The sequence below is a fragment of the Meles meles genome, chromosome 14 (genome assembly GCF_922984935.1).
Source record: "Meles meles chromosome 14, mMelMel3.1 paternal haplotype, whole genome shotgun sequence".
NCBI classification, from domain to species: domain Eukaryota; kingdom Metazoa; phylum Chordata; class Mammalia; order Carnivora; family Mustelidae; genus Meles; species Meles meles.
The window spans coordinates 12,482,353-12,496,085 of record NC_060079.1 but is presented as its reverse complement, the minus strand read 5'-3'; the positions used below and the strand labels follow the sequence as shown (position 1 = coordinate 12,496,085).

General features: G+C 43.6%; 1 long non-coding RNA gene across 1 annotated transcript in view; it reads left to right on the top strand.

The window, feature by feature from the left end:
• LOC123924994 overlaps positions 1 to 13,013 on the top strand; it is a 115,847-nt gene extending 102,834 nt beyond the window's left edge. Inside the window, exon 2 of the long non-coding RNA XR_006814883.1 lies at positions 12,956 to 13,013. This is a non-coding gene — a long non-coding RNA (uncharacterized LOC123924994). The remainder of the gene's footprint in view (positions 1 to 12,955) is intronic.
• Positions 13,014 to 13,733: the final 720 nt, after the last annotated feature.

Below are 13,733 nucleotides of genomic sequence, written 5' to 3'. Positions count from 1 at the left end.
TGGGTAGTCATTTAGCTTCTTCCTTTCAACGAAAAGATAAATAGCATATGTCTTAGATACCGAGTTCTATGAGGTTTATGTATAGGTTGGTCGGAATCACGAAGTCAGAATTCAATTCAGATACTCCTCTTTCCTGCAAATTTCTGCATACAGACAAATGAGTTCCAGCCTCTTTCTGAGAAAAACGTGGGAAAGAGCATCGCCATTAGGTCACCCCTTCAAGAACTGTGTCCTACGAAGCCATCTCCCGCAGTCTGCTCTGTGCCAAACACTTACTCTCTTCCCTTGCAGATAGGGACACCAGGCAAAGTGCTCAAGGCAGAAGCCTCCGGGTGCAGCAGGCGGGCAGGCCCTGGCCACCTCCGAGTCAAGGCTGACGGTGTGGAGACGCTGTTGATAGTTGAAAACAGCCCCTTCCTCATTCTGCAAGGTGTCCGAGGAAAGGACACCCAGACCTGTCCCCAAAACAGGCACACACACATCCCCCACTCACCTGCACTTACCTCTGCCCGGCAAGCTCCAGGCCGGGCTCTCTCACTCTCATAGCCCTCATATCCCTTTTTCCTCCCAATTACAGCCATCTTTTCATGAAAAGAAAATGAGCCATGGGAGGAAAGACCAGCATGAAGAAGGGGAAACTGGGCTCTTTTCCCCTCCAGGGCCAGACTTGGGAATTGGAGGCCTCAGCTGCACACATCTATGGCAGCCCGTGTCTGTCTGTCTGTCTGAGCAGCCTCCTTTTCTCCTCAGGATCACATTGTTAAGGCATCTGTGTCCAGCCCCCGCCACCACCCCCCAGCACAGAATGCGAAGCTCGAGCATGCTCGGGAGTGTTTCCCAGCACTTCCTTGGAGATCTTGGCAAATGGCATCCCGCTCACTCGGGTCTCTCCAGCCCAGGCTCACTTCTCTGCTGCTCTTCTCTTCAGGCCTGTCTACCAGGTGGAGGCCTCCAACAACAAGAGAAGCGACCTTGACCGTCTCGTCCGACAGGTTCCTCTGCTTTATTCTCTCTTGCTTCTGCAGTGCCAAGAGAGGAGGACTGGAATACTTAAGATATTTCCCACTCTCAGTCTCCCTGGGTACTAAGCATTCTGACAGCCAGACTCTGGGCAGAGGCAGCAGCAGAATTTTCTGGGGTGGACGGCCCTCCCATCCTCCATCCACTGCCACTGGCAGCTGTCTCCCCTCCCCACCCTGCAAGTGTTGGTAGAATTCCATTGACCTCAACATTCCTAGAGTGGCTGCAGTTGGCTTGGACATCCAACCTTGAAGGGAATGCGGCCCAGTGAACCAGCCTGTTACGCTCGGCCCCTGTGGACAGTGTGGATCCTGCAGTCTAGGGAATAGGCGCTCTGAGGGAGAATCTCAGATCGGTTTATAGATCCGCAGGTCACCCAGGCTAGTCTCCTGCCTCTGAGCCTGGCCTGAAGGGGTATTTTGAGAGAAAACACTTGCTCTCTCCCATGCCAGCCCCCAAACTGTTAAGGTCACTGCACACAACATTCTGGCTTTCTTTCCCGATACATTATTTGTCTGGCCTCTCCTCCAACTTTTCTATTTTGGTCTCCGTCATCTGTTGCCGTGTTTTTATATTAAATAATCGAAAGGAAAGAGCACTCATTAGGCGAGGGGCGAGAAGCTTTGGGTTTGCTCTCTCGCTCTGCCAGAGGGTGACCCCTGGCAAGGCCTGGTTCCGAGTTCCCTGGGCCTACTTCCTTCATGTAGAACATGATTGCGGGGTGGGGCGGGGGGAGCAGCTGACTTTGATTACAACCATGTTCTAAAAGTCCACGAATCTTCTTTAAACTGCTACTAAATAGTATAGTAGATGGACAAGAGTGTTTAAAACACTCCCATAAGTTAGTCATTTCCCTCACTATTGTCCCTGTTACTGTGGTCGCACTCTGAGGAGCAATGCGATTTCTAGTCTTCTAGGTTCGCCTGCCTGTTCAGTCTCTTCATGACTGAATTAACTTCCTCGGGTTCCCTCTTTCTCCTCAGCTTTACTGACTGCAGATCTGTTGTCTTTTATTTTTCGTCTTCGTAAATCGACTTTTATTTAGAAGTCGATAGAAGGAAAGGGCTCAAGTGTCTTTGCTACCCATCTCTAGACACCCAGCCCCGAAGAAAGCAGTGTGGACCGAAGGCCAGGTTAATGGTGTTTTCCATTTGTTTCTTCATGGTGCTCCGGTCTGGAGGCCTTGTGATGGCAGCCACGCCCCAAGGTGGGGACTTTTGGGGCTACAGACCCTGTATCCCAAGATGCCTTTCCTGTACTATACACAGGAGCTCACAGTCCATCATCTTCTAAACGTCTGTCTGGAATCTTGCTGCCCAGACACTTTACTCTTTGCCCCATGAAGAGCCATCTTCCACTTTTTGTCCATTCCCAGAGCTTCGAGAGATCTTTCGGCTGTTTATCCCCTTGGCCCATTGTCACCTTGAAGAATCATCTACAGAATGGAAGGCTCCCTCCTCTGTGTATTACCACTTGCATGTCATTTTCTTAAATGCTGGCTGGGGGCGGGGGTGGGGGGGGGGTGGGGTGGGGTGGGGTGGGGTGGGGCGGGTTAAAAGGATAAACTCTCAGAGCACCTGGGTGACTCGGTTGGTTAGGCCTCCGACTTCTGATTTCAGCTGAGGTCATGGTCCTGACTATGATCAGGACCATGATCATGAGATGGAGTTCCAAGTCAGGCATCGTGTTCAGTGCAGTCTGCTTGTCCCTCTCCCTTCCCCTCTGCTCCTTCCCTCGTGCTCTCCCTCTCCCAAATAAATAAATAAAATCTTAAAAAAAATAAAATAAAAAGATTCAGGGCACCTGGATGGCTCAGTTGGTCAAGGGTCTGTCTGCCTACCTTCAACTCAGACCATGACCTAAGCCAGGGTGTTGGGACCCAGCCCCTCACTGAGCCCTGTCTGCTTCCCTGTCTCCCCTCTGCCCCTCCCTGCCTTGTGCTCTCTCTGTCTCTCTCTCAAATAAATAAAATCTTAAAAAAAAAAAAAAAAAGATTCTGTCCCTCTGCCCCTGTCCCTCCCCCCTCTAATAACTAAAATTAAAAATTAAAAATAAACTCTCCTACTCATCCTGATCTCTGGGAGAGGGTAGCAGTTGGTAGAGGATGTGAATGAGGAAGAGGTGAAGATCCTTCTTGAAGGATGAGAAAACAGCATTTCATTTTACGATGGATTTTACTAGCAGGTTATGTAGTAGTTGGTGGCAAAGTCATGATTAGACTCACATCTCTTCATTACTTTCTCCACTTTCTTTTCTGTAAGTGTTTATTCATGACCCAAGTGACTCCTAGAGGCTGGTTTCTAGGCTAAATGCTGAGGAAAATGGTGAATAAAGCATGCCCAGCCCCAGAAGGACTTACACACTGGAAGGTGGGCAGTTGCAGGCCTAAGTGAGAGCTGAGATAGGAAGGGGCTCAGCGTACAATAAGAGCTTTGCAGGGAGTGCCACACCCAGGGCTGGGCTCAGATCCCAGGGGTCAAGGGAGGTTTTTGGGAGCAGTGTCCTTCAAAGCTGAAGGACAAGCAGGAGTTGCACAGGTGGACGATTATCCTAACTGCAGAACTTGAAAGTGGCTGAGGAAGCATGTGTCTCCCAGGACCTCCCAGTGGTTCAAAATGGCGGGGGGCACAGAGTGTAGGGCTAGAGGGAGAAGCAGGTGCCGACCATGAAAGGCCTAGAATGCTCTGCTAAGGAGCTTGAACATTCCGCAGACAACGGGAAGTCCTGGAGGGATTTTTTAAAGTAGGGAAATCTTATGATCATATTATCCTATTTACTTTAAAAGAAAAGCCACCTGGAATTTTCTAAATCCAAGGCCCAAGGACATTCGATAGTTAGAAAATGGGGCACCTGGGTGGGTCAGTCCGTTAAGCCTCTACCTTTGGCTCAGGTCTTGATCCTGGGGTCCCGGGATGGAGTCTCTCTGATAAGTGGGGAGTCTGCTTCTCCCTCTGCCTCTGCCCCTCCTCCCATTCACATCCTTTCTCTCTCTCACTCTCTCTCTTTCTCTCTCATGGATAAATAAAATCTTTAAAAAAGAGAGAGAGAGAGAGAGAGAATTTGAAATTGTTAGAGTAGACCAAGCAAGAGACAGTGGGGTCAGCTAGGAGGGTGGCCTTGGAAATGGAAGGAAGTGGGTAGATCATAAATGAAAGAGGCAGGATCCACAGGACTTGATGGTTTGTTGATTGTTGGGGGTTAAGGAAAGGAATCAGTGACGAAACGAGTGGGCTGGGGGGCCAGGGCGACTGAGCTGGAAAGCACCACGAGCGGGTGTTCATGGGGAGCGCAGAGGCGAGTGAAATCCTGACTCTCAGGGTTACCCTCAAGCATTATGGAGTTTCTAAGTCATGGCGCACCTGGAAGGATGAGGGAGGAGTCTAAGAATGAAGTGGGTTTTCTGTGCCTACTTGGCCCACTTACCTTTGGAGCGGCCTCAAGCCGCTACCCCCTGGCTCTGACCCACCCTCCTCTGGTCCATTATGATTCCTCCTCAATAGCTGTTGAAGAACAGTCAGTTTCCTCATGTCCCACAGAGACCCTGGAAGGAGGCAGTGCTGTTCCCCTTTTGCTACAGCTGTCATCTTTCTGCCTTTGCAACATCTCTCTTGGTGATTGTTGGGTTTTAGTGCCAAAGCAGAGAATATAAGGAGACATCCTTACAGGGTGGTCAGGACTTGGGAGCCGGACACACCCAACTGGGTAAGCCTTCAGCAGCCCTGATAGTTCCGTCCTCTGTAAAACAAGGAAAGTCGCCCCAACTCCAAGGACTTGCTGCAAGAGTTATCAGGAAATCAAGCATGCATGGCGCCCAGCTGATGGTAGGTGCCCGATAAATCTTAGTTTCTGCCTCCCCCACCCCCATCCATGGGCCCTTACACTCCCAACAGCACCGCCTTCTCACTCTGATCAGGGAAGCTCCGTGCTGCTCTGAACTTTACCATCCTGCCGATAACTGGTTTGCTGTTGTCCTTGCTTTTAATTTCGTAGACAATGGAGAGAAGGAGGGAGAGGAGAGAATAGGGGAAGGGATCCAAATCCAATTTAGCCGCTTTTCTAAGTGAACGGAAGTTTTGCCTGAAAGAGTTCCTTCCAGCGACTGACATCAGTTAACCTGCGGCTTTGTGACAATCATGGGTGTCTATGGTAGCACACTCAAGACTAAAAACACTTGAATGAAGCTGGAATGTTTGGCTCCTGGGTGAGACGGTAGCTTTTCTCCTTTCGTAGGCGGACTCTGCCCCAACACTCTTTGCGGCTCTGTTGCAATTGGCATCTCGGTTTCGAAAAATGCAGGTCTCCTGCCTTGAGTCCACTCCAAATGGTTCAGCTTTCGGAGATACGGATGTAAATTCTTTCTGATTGCTCTTCCTGGATATAGATAGCATCTACCCCTGGCATTTATGGCTCACGGACTCCCTCAGGCCACCTTTCTTAGATGTTGGATGGATTTAGGGAACATTTCTGAGTGGAACACTCTGGCACTGCCTTCCCCATCCACAGCTTTCCCCTACCCCTCCGTGGCATTCTTTTCTTCTGTTGTCCTAGCAGTTCCTCTTCTAATCTCATTTGCATTATTTTGCTCCAAAATAAACAAATAAACAAACAAAAAACCTTTGAGAAAGATTGTGCACTTTGAGCCACTGAAGATTTTAAGAGCTACATAAAATGTTCTTTGCGTCTTCTGACATTAATGAACATATAGCTTATGAAAACCATTTGCCACCATATACTGCTTACATCGGCACATTTTCTTTTTTTTTTAAGGGTTTATTTATTTATTTGACAGAGAGATATCACAAGTAGGCAGAGACAGGTGGAGGGGGAGGGGGAAGCAGGTCCCCCGCTGAGCAGAGAGCCCAGGGCTGGATCCCAGGACCCTGAGATCATGACCCAAGCTAAAGGCAGAGGCCTAACCCACTGAGCCACTCAGGCGCCCCAGGACACAGTTTCTAACTGCCAGAAGTCTACATTTCTGTAGGTAAGGTAAGAAAACACAAAAGGAAAAAGATTGAAGAGACTAATATTCTACCTCTATTAAAAAGAGAGGCTGGAAACCAGAGACATAGCCTCTTCAAAATCTATTCTTCTGCGTGGGATGAGATTATTAATTTCCTTAGTTACTATTTTTCCCTGAAGTGTTGAAATAAGTGCCTTTTGATGCCTAGGCTTGAGAAAAGCTTGTTCCCCAAAGCCACTTGGCAAGTGTAAATCCCAGGAACTAGGTGCTTCAAGCACTGTGTTTGTGAAGCAGCAACTATTGTTGGGAGAGAAACAGGGGGTGGGTGGGGGCAGAGGAGAGCCGGCGGGAGTGGGGGTGGGGATGGAGGGGAGAGAAAGGGACTGAGGCAGGGAGGGAGAGGAAGAGTGACCATACAGGGAACGGGGCACTGGGTGGAGGAGGCCAAAATCTAGAGAGAGAAGCTCCTTCCAGAGACCTCGAAAGCCCTCTTCCTACCACCACCAGTGAAGGTGGGGGGTGGAATCCGCTGCTCCTGTTACATTTGGGTACTTTCAGGCAAATCTAAACTGGTTTGTTGTTGCTGTTGTTCCAAATATGAAATCTAGATTAAATTCCTTGAATTCAGTGAGCACACGCTTTGGTGTCAAAGTAGATGTTCTGCACAAGAGCAATGATAACACTTTAAGGGAGTTTATGAACTTTTGTGGTATCTTGGCCCTGTGTGAGGGAAAAAATGTGTGTTAACCTCAGAAATCATCTTTGTTGCCACACAAGCTCACCATTTCGAAACCTGGCGTTACTGTTTGGACTTAAAAGATTTTTAATAAACTACGTGAATCAAAATATGAATAGATTTACATGCTTACGAGCTATAACAATACCTCACACAGTAAAAAGCAGAATAGAAAATCCGTTAAAACAGCGGTTCATAAAATCATTGCCCCAAATGATGAAGAGAGGGCCCACCCTGAACAGAATTGAACACGAAGCTGTTCAATCAACCGGCTTTGACCAACAAAAATGACAACATGACAATATTTTCCTGCATGTCCCTAAAGTCAACATACTAGAATGTAATTTGATCTATGAAGGGAAGGGAATTCTAGACATCATTTCTTAAAATTGAGGATGAACAACGTGGTAGGTATGGACAGAAAGTCAAACCTCACCTTTACATTCAGCGGACATTGAGTACCTGTGATGAACAAAGGGCTGGAGAAACAGACAGAGAGCATAATATGTAATATATTTATATAGGTTACAAAATATATGACCATATATACATATGTTCTATGTACAACACTATAGAACCATTGGAAAGGCAGAACTCAAAAATGAAAAAAAGCTCCACCGAGTTAAGAAGTACAAAAGGTTGGGAAAGTTTTAAAGGACTGGTTGGATCATAGCAGTAGAGGTGGGGGAAGGACACTGCCAGCAAAAGAACCAACGTGATCAGAAGCTCCAAAGTAGGAGAGTACAAGGTCCAGGTGGATTGGAAAATAGGCGAGCAGCGGAAGGGGAAGCAGAGAGAAATGTGCCTTACTAGGGAGGTCAGGTGAGGTCTATGTAGTTAATTTGGATGAAAATGTTGTAATTAAGTGGAAACTTTTTAAGCAGTGATGTTATATGCATTAGGAAAATACTAATAATACCAGTTTTTAAAATGACCTAAAATAAACAGCCAACATCTGTTGATCATCTATAGTGTTCTAAGCAATTTACATACTAGGCTCAGCTCTTTCGGTATATGAGTTAATTCAAACTCACAATTCCCCTTTGGAAAGGGGAGTATTATCCATTTTACAGGAGTATTGAGGCTCAGAGAGGTTAATTCACTTGGTCCAAGGTGACGCAGCTAGTTAGTGCCGGGGTCAGGATTTTAAACAGTGGGGTCTGGTTCCAAACTCTCCTTTCTGAACCACAAAATAGCAAATGCCAGAACTAGATTTGGGGCTGATAAAAATGGAAAAAAATAAGAAAGGAAATGATTTAAAGCATTGTGACATAGATGTTATAGAATTTAATGTGAGGAAAGAGCTAGCGGGGGAATCACAGATTCCCAGAGTTGGAGCTAACGTGGGAAGTCAGAGTGAGGGGGGAAATCTGAAAGAGGCATACCCTAGAGAACAGGTAGGTGAACTTGAGAAATTGGTAAGTGGTGGGGTCCAGGAGAGAGCCTTAGGCTGAAAGGGAAGTTTAGGGTCATTTACAAAGAGATAGATAGAGCGTAGGACTAAACTGTGGGGCTTGCCTAGGTCTCTAAGCAGAGAAGCAGAAAGTCGACTGGGGACTGACTTAAGGGGAAAGAAGGAATATCCACTAAAGGAGACAAATCAGTAGAGATGAGAGGTAAAAGGTGTTTCAAGTAGATGCTGATAACTTTTCTTTCCACCTGTTACCTAATTCTGATTTGCATTATCGCGATGGTCCCCTTTTGATAACAGTGGAGACGCCTTTACTTCAAGGCTATGATAAATGTGCATGACTTATGTGTATACAGTACAATGTACTATATACATATAATACACTATGTATGGTATATTTTATACAAAATACTATATTATATATAGTATATATGGTATATTATATGTATAATAATATATAATTATATATATTTGGTATATTTTCTTATAGGGAAGTGTTTCTGGAGTAATGAGGTCTGAATTTTTCAAAATGATCTGAATCTTTGAGTCCTTTATTAGCAAATTTCTTCTTTTAAAAAACTGGGGCTTTTGTTTCTAATTACAGAAGATATAGAAATTGATTATAGAAAACTGGGGAAATACTGGAGGGAATAAGAAGGAAACAAAGATAACCTTTCACCAGAAATAAACACTATTAACATTTGTTAGTATATCCTTCTGTTCTCTTTTGGATTTACATACACGCTTTTTTCCAAACCAGGGATCCTTCCTAAGATATTATGAATATTTCTCCGTGGCATTGAATTTAGTATTCATAACAGTTGGATAGTGAGTGGCATCATGGTAATCTGTCATAAGGGTGGACCAGAATTTATTTCACCAAGCCCCTGTCATGCGTATGTAGGTTGTTACCACATTTTAGATAATGCTGCAGTTCCTATTCTTAATCAAACTTTGTACTTTTTACTTCTTTCTGATTATTCGCTAAATATTTCCTAGAAGCAAAATGCCTGGTCGTAAACCATGAATGTTTCCAAATCAGTTCCACTTCTGAGTGTGGTATCAATTTGCTGGTAGTACTTACCTTAGAATATGCTAAATCGGGTTATCTCCTTCCTACTTCCTTATCCCCATTCTCGCAAATCAAAACAAAACCTTAGAGCAAAGATCAACAGCAGCCCTTCAGAAAAAGCATACATGTATTTTTGTCAGTCTTTTTTTTTTTTTAATTAACATCTTCATGAGCTGCAGGTATGGGTCACAATCAACTTCTGTGGAGCCCCACAAGCCATTCTGGGGGCTTAGTGTTTTTTAAACAAAAAGGCCTAGTTCCCTGGGGAGATGAAACCATCTTCCCTCCTAGTCCAGCTCCTGCTTGGCAAAGGGACTCCTGTGCTTCTGGCCTCTGACTGTCATTAGAGGCAAATCCAAGGTGGGGGACCTCACCCAGGTGAGGATGACATTTATCTGGGCTGCTTGGATGGCTCTTCTAGGGTCTGATGATGTGCAAGCATCTCCTTGGCATTTCCCAGAGGCCTCTGGCCTGGAGCACTAGTTTTTGTCTTGGGCCTCCCTGGCAGAGCAAAGCACTCCCCTTTCTTGTCCCCAGAGTCTTTCTCTGGGCTTGGGACAGTCCCATAGTCTTGGTGCCAAACTCCTTTGGGGGCAGAGGGGACTCTGGCTGCAGGTGGTGGATGCTGGGCATGTCTCCTGGTCTGCCCACCCCCCTTCAGTCCCTGTTCAGTCAGCCTGCAGCACCTGCACTTGTCACCTAGAGCTGCTGGTACCCTTGATGGGAAACGGGGCTCATTTACTATAGTTCTAATGCGGGGTTTAACAACTGTGGGGCTCCTTGATGGGCTGGGAAGTAAATTTAGGATTTTAGGAAAAAAAAATCAGACTCTATCACAGCAGTGGTAGGTATTGTCTCATGAAACCTTTCCTCAAATGTTATATATACAAACTGTATTGGCCCTATTCAAAAACTTAAAAGCCAAGGCTGTAAACTCAGGTCAGGATTCCTGTGAGGTTATGAGGTATACTTAAGTGGGAAAGTGTGATCTTCTCAAAAATTTCATTAGCTAAGCTAATAACTGGAAGGTCATGTGACTTAATGGAGAAAACTTGAGCTTGGGGGTCAGAAGTTGGTCAGTGTTGTTCCTTTCTCTCTAGCTGTGTGACCTCGGGCGACGTAAGGAATCTCTCTGAGCCTCCTTGTCATGACTTGTAAAAAAAGCAATAAGCATCCTGGCCTGTAGGATCACTGTGGAGGGTTAAATGAAAGACTGGTGTATAGCGCTCCCCACACAGGAGACATGTGATAAATAAAGCTTATTTTTCTAGTCTTCTATACAGCACAGTCAGACTCCTCATTCCTCGGCAAGAACACATGCTACCCATGACATCACCAAAAATGGTTCTGTTTCTCACCCGAGGGACCCCTCTACTTCAGTCTCCTGCTCTCTGTGTGGTTTGTCGTGATAATAAGTGTTTCCTACGAAAGGAATTGTTCATCAAAAAAATTTCAGAATCACAGCTCCTAGCCATAAAATAATAAGGACCTAACTCAGGACTTGCAAGCTCAAGTGTCTAACCCTGGTCACCTGCCAGGCAGGAAGCGTGAGTCGAGGAGGAGTCAAGTAGAAAGCTTAGGTAGTGGTGGGGATTGTGTCCCTACCACAGGAGGGACACCCCCTTCGAGGGAGGCAGCCATGATTCATGTTGCAAGATTGTCACCCTGTCGAAGTGTGGATGCAAACCTTATCAGATCTCTGATTTTACAAAAGAAGCCAAATATCTGGACTTCTACAATGTGAAAAAATCCAACTCTTAATAAACACTGTGTTGGCTGAATGAAACATCCGTGTATCTGATGAGGCCAGAGGCCAGAGGCCGGCCAGTTTTCCCTCTGACCTAACCTTTACGGCTCACATGACTTATTTCAGTCACCCCAGGCTCTCAAGAAAAAAACCTCCCAAGGTATCCCTGGAAAGTGCTCTTAACATTATTTTGTGGCAAAAATACGGTAAGCACATAATCTGTAACTCCAATAATAGATGAAATGTCCACCTACTGAAGAGGAAGGCCACCATTTTCACAAGGTGTTCGATAGTGGGGGCAGCAGGGAAGGACCCGGCAAAATTAGCTAGTAGGTAATATTGTCATCCCATCTACGTTTGTTTGGTTAACCAAACCCACTCCTAAAATGTTTATTCCTTTTTTAAAAAAAATAGCTTTATGGAGCTATAACTCACAATTCGGTGATGGATGGTATATTCACAGGGTTATGCAACCATTACTATAATCTGATTTTAGAACATTTTTGTCCCCATAACCATTAACAATCACTCCCCTTCCCTCCAACTCCCAACTCCTGGCTACCACTAATCTACTTTCCATCTTTATAAAATTTCTGCATTCTGGATGTTTCATGTGAATGGAGTTGTACAATATGTGGCCTTTGGTCACTGGCTTTTTTCACTTAGCCTCATGTTTCCAAGGTTCCCCCATGCTGTAGCACGAGTCGGGCCTTCGTTCCGCTCTGTCGCTGGTAATATTGAGCCGTATAGATGACCACATTTCATTTATCCACTCACCAGTTGAGGGGAGTTTGGTTGTTTCCACTTTTTGATTCTTACAAAATGAACATGAATGTTTATGTGCAAGTTTTTGTGTTGGACGTGTTTTTGTCTCTCTTGGATACGGTATCACTAGTCCCCAGAGTTGTGGAAATGGAGCACAGACCTCAGGGGCTACCTAGAAGTCCCTGCATGGGGGATTGGGAGGCTTGGAACTCAGTGTCCTAACTTGTGGTCCAGACTTCACAAACCTGTCTTTTCTTTTCCTGAATTCCTCTCTCCTTTATTTGTAGCACCCTTGGGGGGAACAAAAAAGGCTTTAAGTATGTATGATCTGTAGTGTGGTTGACCTCATCAGACATTTTGGTTTACTATTTCTACTCTTTTTCAGAACATGACCCTTTTCAAGAAGGAGAGACAAGAGATTCACCTAGCTTGAATTTAGGACTTATTCCATTGGGAAGGAATCAGTATCCTTCAGCCAAAAACTTAGCAGCCCCATCTGCATTATATATATATATATATATATATATATATATATATACACATACACACACACATATATATAATTATATATTATTTTTATATATTATATATATAATTATATATATAATTAAATTATATATAATTATATATATTTATAAAATTTATATATATTATTATACACATATTTATATAAACATATTTATATAAATATATTTTTATATTTATAAATATACACATATATTTGTAGTGATTATATAAATATATATTTATATATATATTTAATTATATATAAATATATAATTAAAATATATATTTGTATATAAATATATAATAAAATATCTTTATATATAAGAATAATGATATAAATATAATATATAAATATATTATAAAATGTAATATGTATAATATATATTTATATATTTCTTATATATAAATATATATATATTTACATTAGAGTTAAGCTTCAAAGGCCTGTTAGAAGCAACCTTTGGGTAGACATTCTTGCAGTTTTCTGTGATAAATTCTTATTTGGCTTGCCATAGTTCACGGTATCCAACAAGGAATGACCTTGGCCTAGTTGGAAACTGCTATAAATGCTAAAAATGTATGTGTCTGCGTAAATTCAAGATCCCCTCCAGTCCCCCAACCCCACCTTCCCCCTTTTAAGTTATAAGAATAAGATGCAATTTTGGCACCTATCCTCATCTTAGTATCCTAACGTTTACTTACTACTTACTATTCTATTTTCCTGCCTTTTGATTTAGAGACACCCAAATGCTTATCTCCAAAGATGGAAGAGGAAGATTAAAACAATAATTTGCAGTAAGTACTCTTTCAGCTGTTAATTCATTTATTCCACAGACTTTATTTAGTGCTTGCTAGGTGCTTGGGATTCAAAGATAAGCTAGGGTCCCTGCTTTTAAGGGATGCAGTACAGTAGGACAAGCAGACACAGAATGGGATAGTACACTTGTGAGCACGGTAATTAATGTACAGAATAGTATGGGGTCACAGAAAAGAAGCATTTCATCTATCCTATAGATCGAGGCAGGCTTCAGGAAGGATGTAAACTATATTAATGAAAATCTGTAAGTCAATTAGCTAAATCAGGTAGGGAGAGAGTGTTCAGGATTTTAGAATTAGTTATCTTTGTAATTTAGAATAAAACACCCAATAACTCTAAAGTAAAATATATGCTAATTTCTGGCCAATGACTCATGTTGAAGAAGGAAGGGGTCTAACATCATGAATAAGTGAACATCAAAGTCACAGAACTAGAGCTAGAAGTTTGTAGGTTTATTTAAAAGTTTCCTTCCTTTTTATGTTTTACCCTCCCTAAGTTGTGGAAAAACAAATATGAGAAATGTTGTGCCTAAGTGGAGCTTTTTATATTCTTCTCTCTGACATGGCCTCTGTTACACTTGGGAGTATATAAAGGCATCATCACTAGAATGGATGAAAATTAGTGTTGAGTCTTTTAAAAAAAAAAAAGCTTAATTATATTTGCAACCACTGCCCTCATATAAAATTAAAATAATCGGG